The 13,146-nt window shown below is 36.3% G+C and overlaps 1 protein-coding gene across 2 annotated transcripts in view; it reads right to left on the reverse strand.

The window, feature by feature from the left end:
* Positions 1–13,146, reverse strand: part of LOC149799489 (toll-like receptor 4) — a 48,673-nt gene that overhangs the window by 19,934 nt on the left and 15,593 nt on the right. The window lies entirely within an intron of this gene.

Below are 13,146 nucleotides of genomic sequence, written 5' to 3' on the forward strand. Positions count from 1 at the left end.
GAGTACATGTATTTGCAGCTCCATCAAATGGATTGTCAAATTGAAAACAAATGGAGTGCTACTTTTACAAACTCTTGCCCAAAAATTGTATATGGTAAATGTGTACCCTATGTCTCATTTTATTACCTGGGTTATTATCAATGGGTGGGTACTTGAGTACTACTTAAAATAGGAAAACCAAATTACACAGCTTGGGGAAAATGTTACCAAGTTAGCTTAGTCATCAAGTTTTGAATGGAACAGTGATTTGGGTGGGGTTATCTCCCTTTTAAGCTTGAATTTTGTAATATATTTAATAAGTTCTTCATTAGCTTGTAGGCTGGGGTTCTATGAAGATAATTAGACAAGCAGTAAAGATCTACTTATGTACAGCATATCAAATCCAATATGGTCAGACTTGTCAATAGTAGTCACCTACATAAAATGACAACTCTCCTTTGTATAAAGGTGACTTCAGTATAAAGGTTCTCATGGTAAAATTGATTTTAGATTTTAAAAAACATGCGCCGAGTACGTGTATTACTATTATTATTAATATCATTCTTCTTCTTTCTCTTCTTTTTTTTCTTCTTCTTATTGTTATTATTAGTATAATTATTAGTATTAGTAGTAATATTATGGTGGTTTCTAAAAGTATTTTCCAAAAGAATCTTGAAACCAAAAGTGGTTTATTCACCAAATCTAAAAACAAAAAAAAAACAGTGGGGTTCTCAAGGTCAGTTGTAAGAATATGTTGTTGATCAGGACACTAAGAGGCAGATAGCTTTGTATTCATCTGACTTGTCTAAAAGTCAATATTTGTCATCTGGAGTACTTATTGATTTCAGCAGTTTTTATGACTTGGTGCAGCATAAAATTGAAAGTAAATATATCTGTGCATAAATGCAGCAATATATATATTTTTTAAACTAGATTGTTTATGCTTAAGTCAAACATTTAGATTGCTTTTAATTAGTGTCTGCAGCTTGCTAGCCAGCTTCCGTCAGAATTGGTGAAAATCCACTAAAAAAACATGGAAAAACTTTTAAACTTGTGGGCTTGATTTAAACAGTATTTATTTGCATTAGTCAATCATTTAAAAATACATGAAATTGAAAACAAGAGTTCTATTGGACTGAGCAATAATCATAAGCTCATTTTGAGCTCTTCCATTAACAATTTGTTATATAATCAAGTGCTGAAATCTGTAGTAACAGTCACATATAGGCTGAAGATCAAAACAATCTATCAAAAGTGCCTCATTGTAAAGGGTTTATTGCAAAAATCACATTTGGATGGATCTTCCCCTGTGAGTGGATTAGGCAAATACAACCAACTCTAATTCATACAATTATTATGTCATCCTTATTGATCATTCTATTGTAGGGAGACCATTCGTCTGAGGAGTGTTTGACCACTTGGATCTTGTTATTGACTAATTATATCATGCCCGCCACATACTAAATAAGGATTTTGTTATGCCAGTTTTAAAATCATTGTATGGCATTTTTAAATCAGATGATTGATGACGTAGAGCTATTTGGCAGCATGATCTGCTCTTTAATATCTATATGACTTGGTAACCAACTTTATATTATATTGTGAGAGGTACACAGCTCAATACATTTAACGAGTCAGTAATGGGTTTTGTATCTTCCTATTGTTAAGTGTACTGATAGTGAATCGGAGAAGAGGGCAGAGCACTAGCTATTTTTGGTGTCAGTATATTTCAAGGCAAGATCTAGTGCCCTAATTTCTGCATAAATTATTCATGCCCCCTCTAGAAAATAATGTTTTGTTGTGTGATTTTCCCTTAATGAAGGCTGCAGCACCGTCCTCTGAGCCATCAGTAAAAATTCTTGTTTGGTTCTTAAATTTGGAGAGAAGTTCCTTATAAGAGTATTGCAAAAGAGAAGGATTTATCTTGGATTATTTTCCTTCATGCAGAGTAAAGAGTACTTGGGGTTGTTTTCAAAGCCAAGGAGGTGTGGAAAAAAACAATTTTCGGATTTCTAAAACATCCATTTTTGTATTGTCAAGGCTGGTAGATATTCTAATGTCAAACATCAGAATGACATTTGGTCTCTTCATATAAGTTTTTGTAGTTGGGCTGGAAAACAGACAAAGCAGGGTTTAAAGGACTGGATTTAAATTTTAGGCCGTTTTGTAAAAATAAAGTTTCCCGACAATATCATGGAGGTGGCTCATTTGCTTCAGTCAAAAGGCTTTCAGCAGGGGATGTCAAAATGAGTGTATTGCCTGTTGGTGAATTGGTCAAGTAGCTTCAAATACAACTTTTCAGTTGAACCATGGACAATGCGACCAGAGTCCAGTTTGGATCTAATAAAGGTTCTGTATGCTATATATATTCTCTTATAAGTCAATTTGATTATAAGTCAAACACAACCACCCTGTTTTAGGGCTACAAAAAGCCAATTTTCTTTGATTCTCCTATAAGTCGATGTGTATTTTGCAAGTCAGATCCATCTGAAGGGGTGACATGATCGGAGTTCAGAGTTGAGCTTTTGGAAATGAAAGAAGCCTAGATAGATATATAGAAAAGAAAAGTGACACAGCCAGTGTCAAATACAATTATATTATTGAGTGGAACATGTCACAAATAAGTATGCAACTTAAGATTTGTCCAAATTAAATCCACTAAAATCCATAATGCATGACATTTTGTATCCTTTTATATCATAAATCCATGTGTTCAATTATGGGTCACATGTCAGTATAAAAATATTTCAGAATGATCCATTTCACAGTATACCATAACATGTCAATTCCACATGTCTTCCAAATAAACAATGAAAGTCCAATTTCTTACAAATTCACAGTATCATATAAATGTCATTATCTGATGTCTTTTGTCACAGAGTCCAAGAATTCACCTCATTCTCTGATAACGTTCAGAAGTCCTCCATCATCATCATCTAGTAAATTGTCATGGTCTAGGCGATGTAAATATCATTTGACTGTTTACTTGGCTTCACTGTCATATGCGGGTGCTTATATATAGACTGAGACTGGGTCCTGCAATTAACACTTTGAACATACAGTATGTGTAATCTATTAAAGGTTGCAACTGAGCACATGTCAATTGGGCAGTAAACTCAGAGGGTTAAAATAACTACTCTCTTTTACTTGGCAAACTTGCAGCTCAGTGAAAGGGTTGTCATGTGGAGAAAAGAGAAGAAGCTGCCTTTACAAGCTAAAAGGTATTAAGGTCAAACATTCATTAGAAAATGTAAAACACTAATTGGCACTGAACAAGTACATGTATTAAATTCATGGCTTGATCAAAAGGGTTGTCAGCTTGAAAGCAAGTGAGTGCTGCTTTAAAAGCTAAGGGCTTATTGGGTCATGTGCACTGGCTTAAAATGGGGAAATATCAAATGGGAATTAAAAATCTAGCTGATGGAAAAGAAAACACAACTTAAATTTATTGCGTCAAATGGTGTCATAAAGCAAAATATTAATTAAAATACAGAGTGTTAAGACTTCCATGAACACAGAAGCAATATACATGCATCTAAAATACCTACAGACACTTAACTTTGCAGTGGGTAGTACTTAATTAAATATAATATAAAATCCAAATAACTGTAGATACCAGTAATGTGTAATGAATGCCATCATGAAACAGATAACCGAAGTGCATACCATATACATATTTCTGAATGGGAATAGTGGCAAAGAAACAAATATTTGAACTCACAATATATTTGTGTACTTCAAACATCTGTTTCCACCATTATCTATTGATTATCAATTTGTTTTGTATGTTGAACTTAAGAATGAATCAGATTTTTATTTTAGAAAGTCAACTTATAAGTGAGTATATACATTATTCCAATTAATCTGAATATTTCAATCACTGTAATTGCAACGAATGATTAAATTAAATGAATCCTGTCAATAACTTCCAAGATGTGTTTACTACATAATAAAAATGCCTAATTCTCTGTAATTCATCTCATTTAAAAAGTCAATACTCAATAATGAGATTGTGTCATATAAATTCTAGAAAAAATCCAATCTTGTAAACAACATAAGTTGTTTTAGACTGAATAATCATAAATTAGGTCAGCTTGGCCTTTCAGAACTTGTGTGTTGAAGTTATGTCACATGATGTTTACATAGATCAATAGTGCAACTCAACCTTGGAACTTTATGTATGAATGAATCTTTTCACTTAATGCAATATTACCTCTTTTTTCAAGTGCAAATATTCCATCATTGGGGAAAAATAAAAATTGTTATTAACTAAATAACCCTTTAAAAACTATTATTATGAAAAATAATAGGTATAAATGATTTATGTAAATAATTCATATCTAAATAATTTTTGGGTAAGTGTCACTGTGTGTTGTCATTTGTACAATGAGACTTCAGCTCTTACTAAACTTTTTATCAAAAACTTCACACTGGAATAGTTTTTCTCCAGTAGTTAATCATAAATTCAGCTTCAACTTACAACTCTCTCTAAACCATTGATCACAAATTTCATATTTAAAAGCATTTTCAACAAGAAGTGCCTGAATTTGAGGTCAGTTCCAGAAAGAAATATGAAAGTGCCTGAAAATTAAATTCTTTTTGAAAAGGCTTTAATTTCAAAGCAAACCAGTTTCATTGAAAACAAATAATTTGTGTTGCTAAAAGTATGAAGAACAAAAATAAATGGTACTCTATGTTAAAATCTCAGAATTTATATATCTATTGAATTGCTCTTCAGTGCTGGGTCACTTATTTAACACACAGGGCCGGCGCTACCATATAGGCAAACTAGGCAGCCGCCTAGGGCGCTGATTTCAGGGGGCGCATTTCTCCAGATCAACAACAGTTTTGAAAAATAAATAAATTTCAGTTTTATTGAGGGTCGTTTTTTATCATGGTTTATTTCATACAGGGACAAATAATTGGGTAGATTCAGTCTTATATGTTTGTTGGGTATGAAAAGACAACTGTACATTATGTTTATAAATTTTGAAATTGATATTTTCCGGCCGGGGGGGGGGGGCATTAGAATCTAACCTTGCCTAGGGCGCCAGATAGTCTGGCGCCGGCCCTGTTAACACATCCTGTTGGCTAATTTTAAACTTGATAGTACTCAGCCTTGTTTAGAATTGTAACCACATCAATGTTCAGTTGCATGGATACTGTGTTGCAATTGACTACCTGGTAATTTAAAAGGTAGATCAAGATAACGTTGATGGCAAGAGCATTTTCTAATGCGATAACCATTAAGTGCTTTATAATGGATAGGGGGCCAGGTGAACAGGAGAGAGTTATGTGGTGCATCTGCTTCAAGGAGATTGACATTCGATCAAAGAGTGAAATTGACCTTAATGTCCCATGACAATAGAGAAAAGCACAAAAAGAACAAAATATCCACAGTGGGAATGAATTTAAAATATGCTTAAACATGACAAACCTGTGAAAGAGTAACTCAGTACAATAGACTGCTTGCCCTGTCGCAGAATAGAAACCGAGTGGATTTTTGGACTAAATGAACAAGACAAACACAATGTGAGAAAGATGGAAATTTATGAAATGAATTAATAAAGAAAAATATATGATGTAAAAATACAATGATTCTCTCACGCTCTCAACATACGATTGACTCAAATCACTATACACAACATTCACACATTGAAAATAAATCAAAATATTAAATCAATATGCTTCAAACAGTATTTTACACTATAAGAGAGATTCACATAATCTCGAATATGAACTCTATTAAGATTCAAAATAATCTTATGAACACAACTAAGATTCAAAATAATCTTATGCACGCAACTAAGATTCAAAATAATCTTATGAACATAAAAATGCAATTGGAACAACAATTGATCCAAACGTATGCTTCTAGACCCCTTGTACAGTCGCACGATTCCTTGGGTTGGCCCACACTCTTATCGGCCGCTCGCACCCTTTATAGATCCACCACGTGTACAGTCATACGTATACACACGTACAGACAGCATATAGCACCCTTTTTAATTTGCTCCGTCTACGTCCGTGGCACAGACATACGTACATACATACGTTTCTACAGCACGCAGCCTTAAATACTCTGGAAACTCCAGACAGTTCTAAACAATTTTAGACAGCTTCAGACAGCTCTAGTCATATTCACAGTCACAATCACACTGACAGTCACAATTACAGCGACAGACACAATCACAGCGACAGTCACAATCACAGCGACAGACGCAATCAGCTATAATAAAACCAAATTGGTCATAATAATAGTTTCTGTATAATCTCTAGATATATGATAATACTTTGACCTCTAATAGTTACTTGTAATTCAAAGTTCAAATCTGCGTTGTAATAATTGCATTATTACGCGATAAGACATTACAAACCGAATAAGCTTCGCATATCAAATGAAAATGTAAATTTTAACACTGACCCCTATGGCTGGAGAACAATGGAGAGCGTACACTCCTTGACGTGATCCAAAACGACCAGTGTCGGTTTTAGAAATTGAACTTACTTAAATCCATAGGAGAGTGAGCAAAAGTCAGGGTAAAATACCCGTGCATATCATGTTATTAATGTTCCTTCGTCACAAGTAATTTCTGGCTAGGTACATATTAATACAGTCGCTTACCTGGAAAAACACGTATTCATCCTAGATAACGTTGTACACATGTATGACGAGAAATAGTCAAATAGTTCTAAGGCAAAACCAAGTTATTTCTTTGCCTAATTCTGTGACATGCCCCTCCCCCCACAACTGATGTAGCTGAAGTGGCAGTACTTTTAATCCCCATGGCCACAAGCTCTTTCTGGGAGTGACTTCACCCAGGTCAAGGGAATCTGACCTTTTTATTGGAGGTGGTGGTGGCAAAATATGTAGAAGTCTTAGGGGTGTAGGCAGCATGAGCAAAAGAACAGTTCCTTTTCACTATTATGCATATTAATTTGATTGCATATTTTCACAGGACTGCCTACGTGACTGTGAAAGATAAATGTATTGGACATGTCTAACTTAGGCCTAGTTCAACAAAATCTTTCAGCATTTTGTTTTATACAAAAAATAATTAAATCTGAAATGTGGGCAAAAAACACACCATAATTTTAATATATATCCTAAATTTAAATGCAGTTAATGTTCAAAAATGACATTTTTGATTTTGAATAGGCCTTGAATTTCATGATATTTCTGTATTAACCATGGCTTCCCATTCTCACTCAACAATTCATCACAAATGTCAAATATGTCTTATATTTCTTCATATGCACCTTTTGGATGTCCAGTCCATCAAAAACCTTTCACTATAAATTTCAAATTTGAAAGATTTCTCTCTAGTATGTATCCATGTCTTTTTCTTTAAAATGTTTTTTGTTTGATAGACATTCTTAACATTTTGTTAGTGACTGACCATTTAATTGGGGGTGGGGGGTGTTTGAAGAAAACAACTGAGCCCTTAAGAAATCTGACTCACAGTAAAATCAAACTTATCACATATCTTACATTACTTGATAACCAAAACAAAATTATCCTGAGGTTAAAGAAAGAAATGTACGGGCTAAAAAGAAGATCCCAGCCTTCCTACCATCAAATGTAAATGATTGGTCACTTAATGTAAACCCCACACTGCATTGGTTTATTTCCCATATTTAAATAGAAATTTACATATTTAACCTATTTAAGACAACAAATAAAATGTAATAAATTAAATTTCTTTCTTTCTGATGGTGTGTCATGTGGTCAGTTTTATTGAATTAGTTGGTCATCTCTAATTAGAAACTTGTACATATTTTATGTTTATCCGATTTTTCATCATTACAGTTCAGGTTATTATTAATCAGCTGCTAATTAGACCTCTGTCTAAACTGTCAGGTGACTACAGTTTCCATATGGGATATTTCTGTAACCATATCCAACACGTCATTATAATTTCCAACCATAATTGTGATTGGATTGATTTGACAAACTTCTTGTATTCCTTTAGCTAAAGTTACCCAATAGAAGCAAATGTAACTTGCTAAACAGCAAGTGGCCATTTCTTGAAATAACCAATGAAAAAGCATAATACAAGATCGGAGGCATTTCAGTGCGGCAGGCCAAAGTGAACAGATACCCCAACCAAATGCCAGTGTGTTGACAAAATATTAAAATTTACAAGACTTGTTTATTTCAGGGTTCATACTGAGAGGTGGTACTATGGATTTGGATTACATGATGAGATCATATACCAGCACTCGGGGATGGAAATTAAGGGAGATAATTTAGGCACGATGCTGTATGTGCACAGAATGACAATTTAATAACATGTTTCATTACTATAAAATATATAAAGTCGTATATAATTTCCACATTCATTTACAGAAATTAGGAAAAACTGTAGCCTGACACTAATCTATGGTAACCTGACCTCACTTGATGGGCGATGTATTTATATATACCCCTTCATGTGCATCTTGAAATAACTATCTGAACAAAAAATATTGTCACAAACTTCACTTTTTTAATCACTTATCTACCTTTTACTAAACATTTTATCACAACCTTTACATCTGAATGATTTCTTTCCTTGCTGTATTATCATGTGCATCTGTCAAGTCACCACAAACTTCCCCTTTGAATGTTTTTTCCTCCAGTATGTATTGTCATATGCACCTTTAGATGCCTATTCGGTGTAAAGATTTTATCACAAACTGCACAGGTAAATGTTTTATCTCCAGAATGTGTCTTCACGTGTTTCTTCAAATCGCCGTTTAATCTAAAACGTTTATCACAAATGTCACACTTCATTGGTTTTAGTCCAGTTTGTAGTGACATGTACACCATTAGATTTCCCCTTCTATTATATATTTGATTACAGCCTTTACAATTAACGGTTTTCTCTCCAGTATAGATTCTCATGTGTGCTTTTAAATTTCTGCTGAATGTAAAGACCGTATCACAAACTTGCATGGCTTTTCTCCAGTATTTAGCGTCATATTCCCTTTTATATGTCCACCCCGACTAAACATTGTATTGCAAACTACATACTGGAATGGTTTATCTCCAGTATGTATCTTCAAGCAAATCTTCAAAACATCACTCGGGCGAAACATTTTACTGCAAACATCTCATTTAAATGATTTTTCTTCAAACTGTGTCCTCGTGTGTCTCTTCAATTGGTAACTGGATATAAACATTTTATCACAAACTTCACATATGAATGGTTTTCTCCAGAATGTATTGTATTGCTACACTACCCCGAGTCTTGCTAGCTCAGGTCCTTATGGATAGGTCTTTGTATCTGGAGTGATACACAGCTGAATCAGAGGGACTCATATCGTTGCTTACAATTGACCTGTCTTAAGTGTTTAGGCTCGAATAAACAGCAACACAAGAGAGAGTGAAAACAACAAGGTTTGACAAATAGTTTATTTCCCTGGAAAAGTGCTGTAAAATGAAAATATAAGAACTTACGGTTTTAAGAATCAAATCCAAGAATAATCTACGAATAAAATTGTATATGTCCTAATAATGAAATGTTCTAATGATTTGAAGTTCGAGTTCCGACAAAGAATCCAAGATGGAAGGCAATGACATATGCTGTATCCGGTACAGTGATGTCGTCTATAGTTCCTTGTAAAAACACAAGAAATAACACTCCGGTGTTGGAAATCGGAATAAAAAATTAAGAAATGTCTTTGTTCAAGAAATCTGTATCAGCACACAAATATTTCCAGGGAAACGAATTAATCTTTTAGAATCCAAATAATCTGAAGAAAACTTAACATATAACTCGAAAACTGGCTACAACAAAAGGAAACAACTTGACAACAAGTGTTTTAAGCCAAGACTGAGATCTCTCTCTCAAATCATCACTATTGAAACTAACTAATGCACAAATTTCGGAAATGCCTGAATTGCGAAATAGAGGGTCACATGATCATGTTTACATATAAACAAATCACGTTGCCCCAGTATGACCTTGATAAAAACCAATCACCTTACTCCGAGAATAAAAAAAGTAAAAAGTTCACTTCTCTCACTGATTTTTAAATCAAGGTCGAGAACTTAGCCAGCTTTAGGTGTTTACAAATTAAGATTCAAGGTTAAACTATTTTACATTACATTGGCATGTAATGAAAATAAAAATGAAAAGATTTTAAAACTTGCAAGCAATTAAATTAAGTCAAATATAAATTAACTCAGATATACATAAAACCTGTCGTACATGTGCTATATAATAACTACAAGGGAGGACACTTCCCTCCTTTCTCGCACGACACATTTAAGAATAAACTGTTATTTCAAGCTACATTTCGCGTAGCGTCATAAATTTGGTACCGATGTTTAGCTCTGGCATTCGACTTTGTATGCATATCCAAAGTTTGGCTTACTATCACTCCTTTAAGGAATGCCAGACCATTTTCCCACGCTATAGCTTGATCTTACCCGCTTAATATGCAAGAACAACGCGCTGAATGAAATATTACTTTCTCATTGGCTAACTGAAAATAAGTTATAAATAAATGCATGACGTCATTTTCTTTTAACTAATGAGAGGACATAATTCCATTCAGCGGGATCTCACTTTTATAAAAAGTGATCATTGCAGCGTTTATTTTTAAATGGGTCGCGTGAGAAAGGAGAGAAGTGTCCTCCCTTGTTCTTATTATATAGTACATGTATGACATCAATTGTAAGCAACAATAAGAGCCCCTTTGCGCTGAATCTGTCTGAGGACTGGCACTCCATAGTGCGACAGATTTCTACCCCAGTGAGATACCGTCTTATTCCTGGCTTCTTGTCGCCAACAAATTCGCTAAATCCTGTGGTAGCTGACTGTGTAGTCCACTGGATAGTCGCCTGGGTCACCGACTGTGTGGCTGACTGGGTCGCTCAGTCGTTGACTGTGGTCGCAAGAGTCACCGCTGTGTCGCAGAGTCACCGACTGTGTCGTAGACTTGGTCGCAGATTCGTCGACTGTGTCGCTAACTTGGTCGCAGAACTGTCGGCCTTGATCCGTGTGAATCTGTCTTGGCACACCAAAACGTGTGACAACCTACTCTACTAACAGTTTTGCGAGGTTGGTAGCTTCCTGGCAAGGCATAGGGAATATATCGGTCCATTTCGTAAAGTAGTCGGTGATCAGGAGAATTTAAATGGTTCCATTTTCGGTCGTCAGATGTGGCCCTCAGATGTCAGCAGCTATACGTTCCATTGGAACCCCTGATGCAATCAGCTGAATCGGAGCTCGTCTTTTCTGTCCTGGTGACTTTCGCGTCGCAGGCCTCACATCTCTGTCAACACTGTCGCACATCTTTCTGAAGTCCGACCCAGTAATACCCTTTTCTGATCTTGTCTAGAGTTTTTAAGATGACAAGATTTCCTCCACTGCGAGAATAGTGAGCCATGCACAGAACATCATTACTATTTTCTCGTGGAACAATATATTGACTATGAATGTTTCCAAAATCGTGCGACTCCCATATGAGTCAGAGTATGGCGTTCTTTAGCTCAAGCTGGTCTCACTGACTCCCAAAGCTTTTCACCAACACGCCATTTCTGGCAACTTCTTCCCATGGTGGTCGTTGCTTTGTTTCAACCCAGCTCATTACAATTTCAACATCCTGGTCGGAATTCTGAGCATCGGCGAACTCGTCGCTACCACAGGATATCTGTATCTCAGCTACTGACATATCAGTCGTTGCACTCCATTCCTTATGTCATTTTTTCAGAGAGTGATTGTTTTGATGCCTGAGCCAGTTCTTCTAAATATTTCGGTACTCGAAACTGAGACTTCTTTTTTTGAAGACAACGAACGGTTGCACTCCCCTCTTAGTCAACGACTTCTCCGACTACTTGCAAGCGCCTCTGACTCGACAGCTATCTGTACCGCATCGTTAATCGTAGCTGGTCTCGCCTGTTGTACTTTTAAGCGCAGGTTAGAATGGTCTAGGGCATCAATGAATTGTTCTTTATCGAGCGTGTCCACCAAAAGAAAACTAGCCTCTGGGTAGGCTAAAGTTGCAAACCGACGTATAGCCTGCGTAAGGTCGAGTAAGGATTCTCCATTCTTGCGAATCTTGCTCCTTAACTGAACTCTGTATAACTCGGTCTGGTTCGGTGGTGCGGGTCTCTGTTTTAGAGCCTGAAACAATTCTTCGTAAGACTCCTTCCCTGGTAATGCCAACAACTGTTGTGCCCGACCTCTCAGTGCAACAACTACATAAAGTTTATTTTCTTCTGTCCAAGAATTTAGGATTGAACACATCTCGAAGGGAATCCATCAATGGTGTCGTCCCTTCATACGACATCAGATTAACGACCGGCCTCATCAATGTTATCTTCGGCAGATCAGTCGCCGCACCGCTTCGTTCTGAAACGACTCCCGTGCTCTCAGATCTCGATCTGTCTTTAAGAGCTGCTTCTACAGCATCCCTTGTCGCAGTGATATCGGCTATCTTCTTGATCGTCGGTGACTCCGAGGGTGTCGAAATCGTCTATCCAAAAAATGAATCTGTCATCTGAAGACGGTTTCTTCTCTCGACGACACATCTGCCTTCCTGACCGTTTGTGCACTCGTATTCATGGTCCCCTTCCTCACAGTTAGTCGTTTCTCCAAATCTTCGCATTCATTCGTTAAACATCGAAACTCATCTTCAAAAGATATTGCTGTCTTTACTTCCATTTCGGGAGTGTTGCAGACTTGGTCGCAGAGTCATCGACCGTGTCGCATAGTCGCCGACTGGGTCGTAGACTTGGTCGCCGATTCGTCGACTGGGTCTTCCTCTGGTTGCCGACTTGGTCGTTTAGTCTCCCCTGGTTCGCCGACTGTGTCATAGATTTCGTCGCAGAGTCGCCGACTAGGTCTTCCTCTGGTCGCCGACTTCATCGTCGATTGAGTCGTGGTCGCACATATTTAATTGTTCAAGATCGACTGAGAGAGAAAGAGGGAGATGGAACTCCAATAATTGTCAACCAATCGATCAGCTTTTTCCGTTGCAGTCCAGAAAAAACAAATTTTGTTTCTTATTTATGCTCAAACAAATTGGCCAGTTCTAAGGTGTATTAAGATCTTAAAAGTTGCTTCTTGAATGTGATCTGTTTGCCGTTTATGTTCTGCAGTGATTCACATAGACCAACAAGTAGATCTCATATCGCAGGATAGTGGAGATCTCATTTTAATCATATTCTTAAAT

Source organism: Sinohyriopsis cumingii, chromosome 5, assembly GCF_028554795.1.
Source record: "Sinohyriopsis cumingii isolate HCF-2022 chromosome 5, ASM2855479v2, whole genome shotgun sequence".
Classification (NCBI taxonomy): Eukaryota; Metazoa; Mollusca; class Bivalvia; order Unionida; family Unionidae; genus Sinohyriopsis; species Sinohyriopsis cumingii.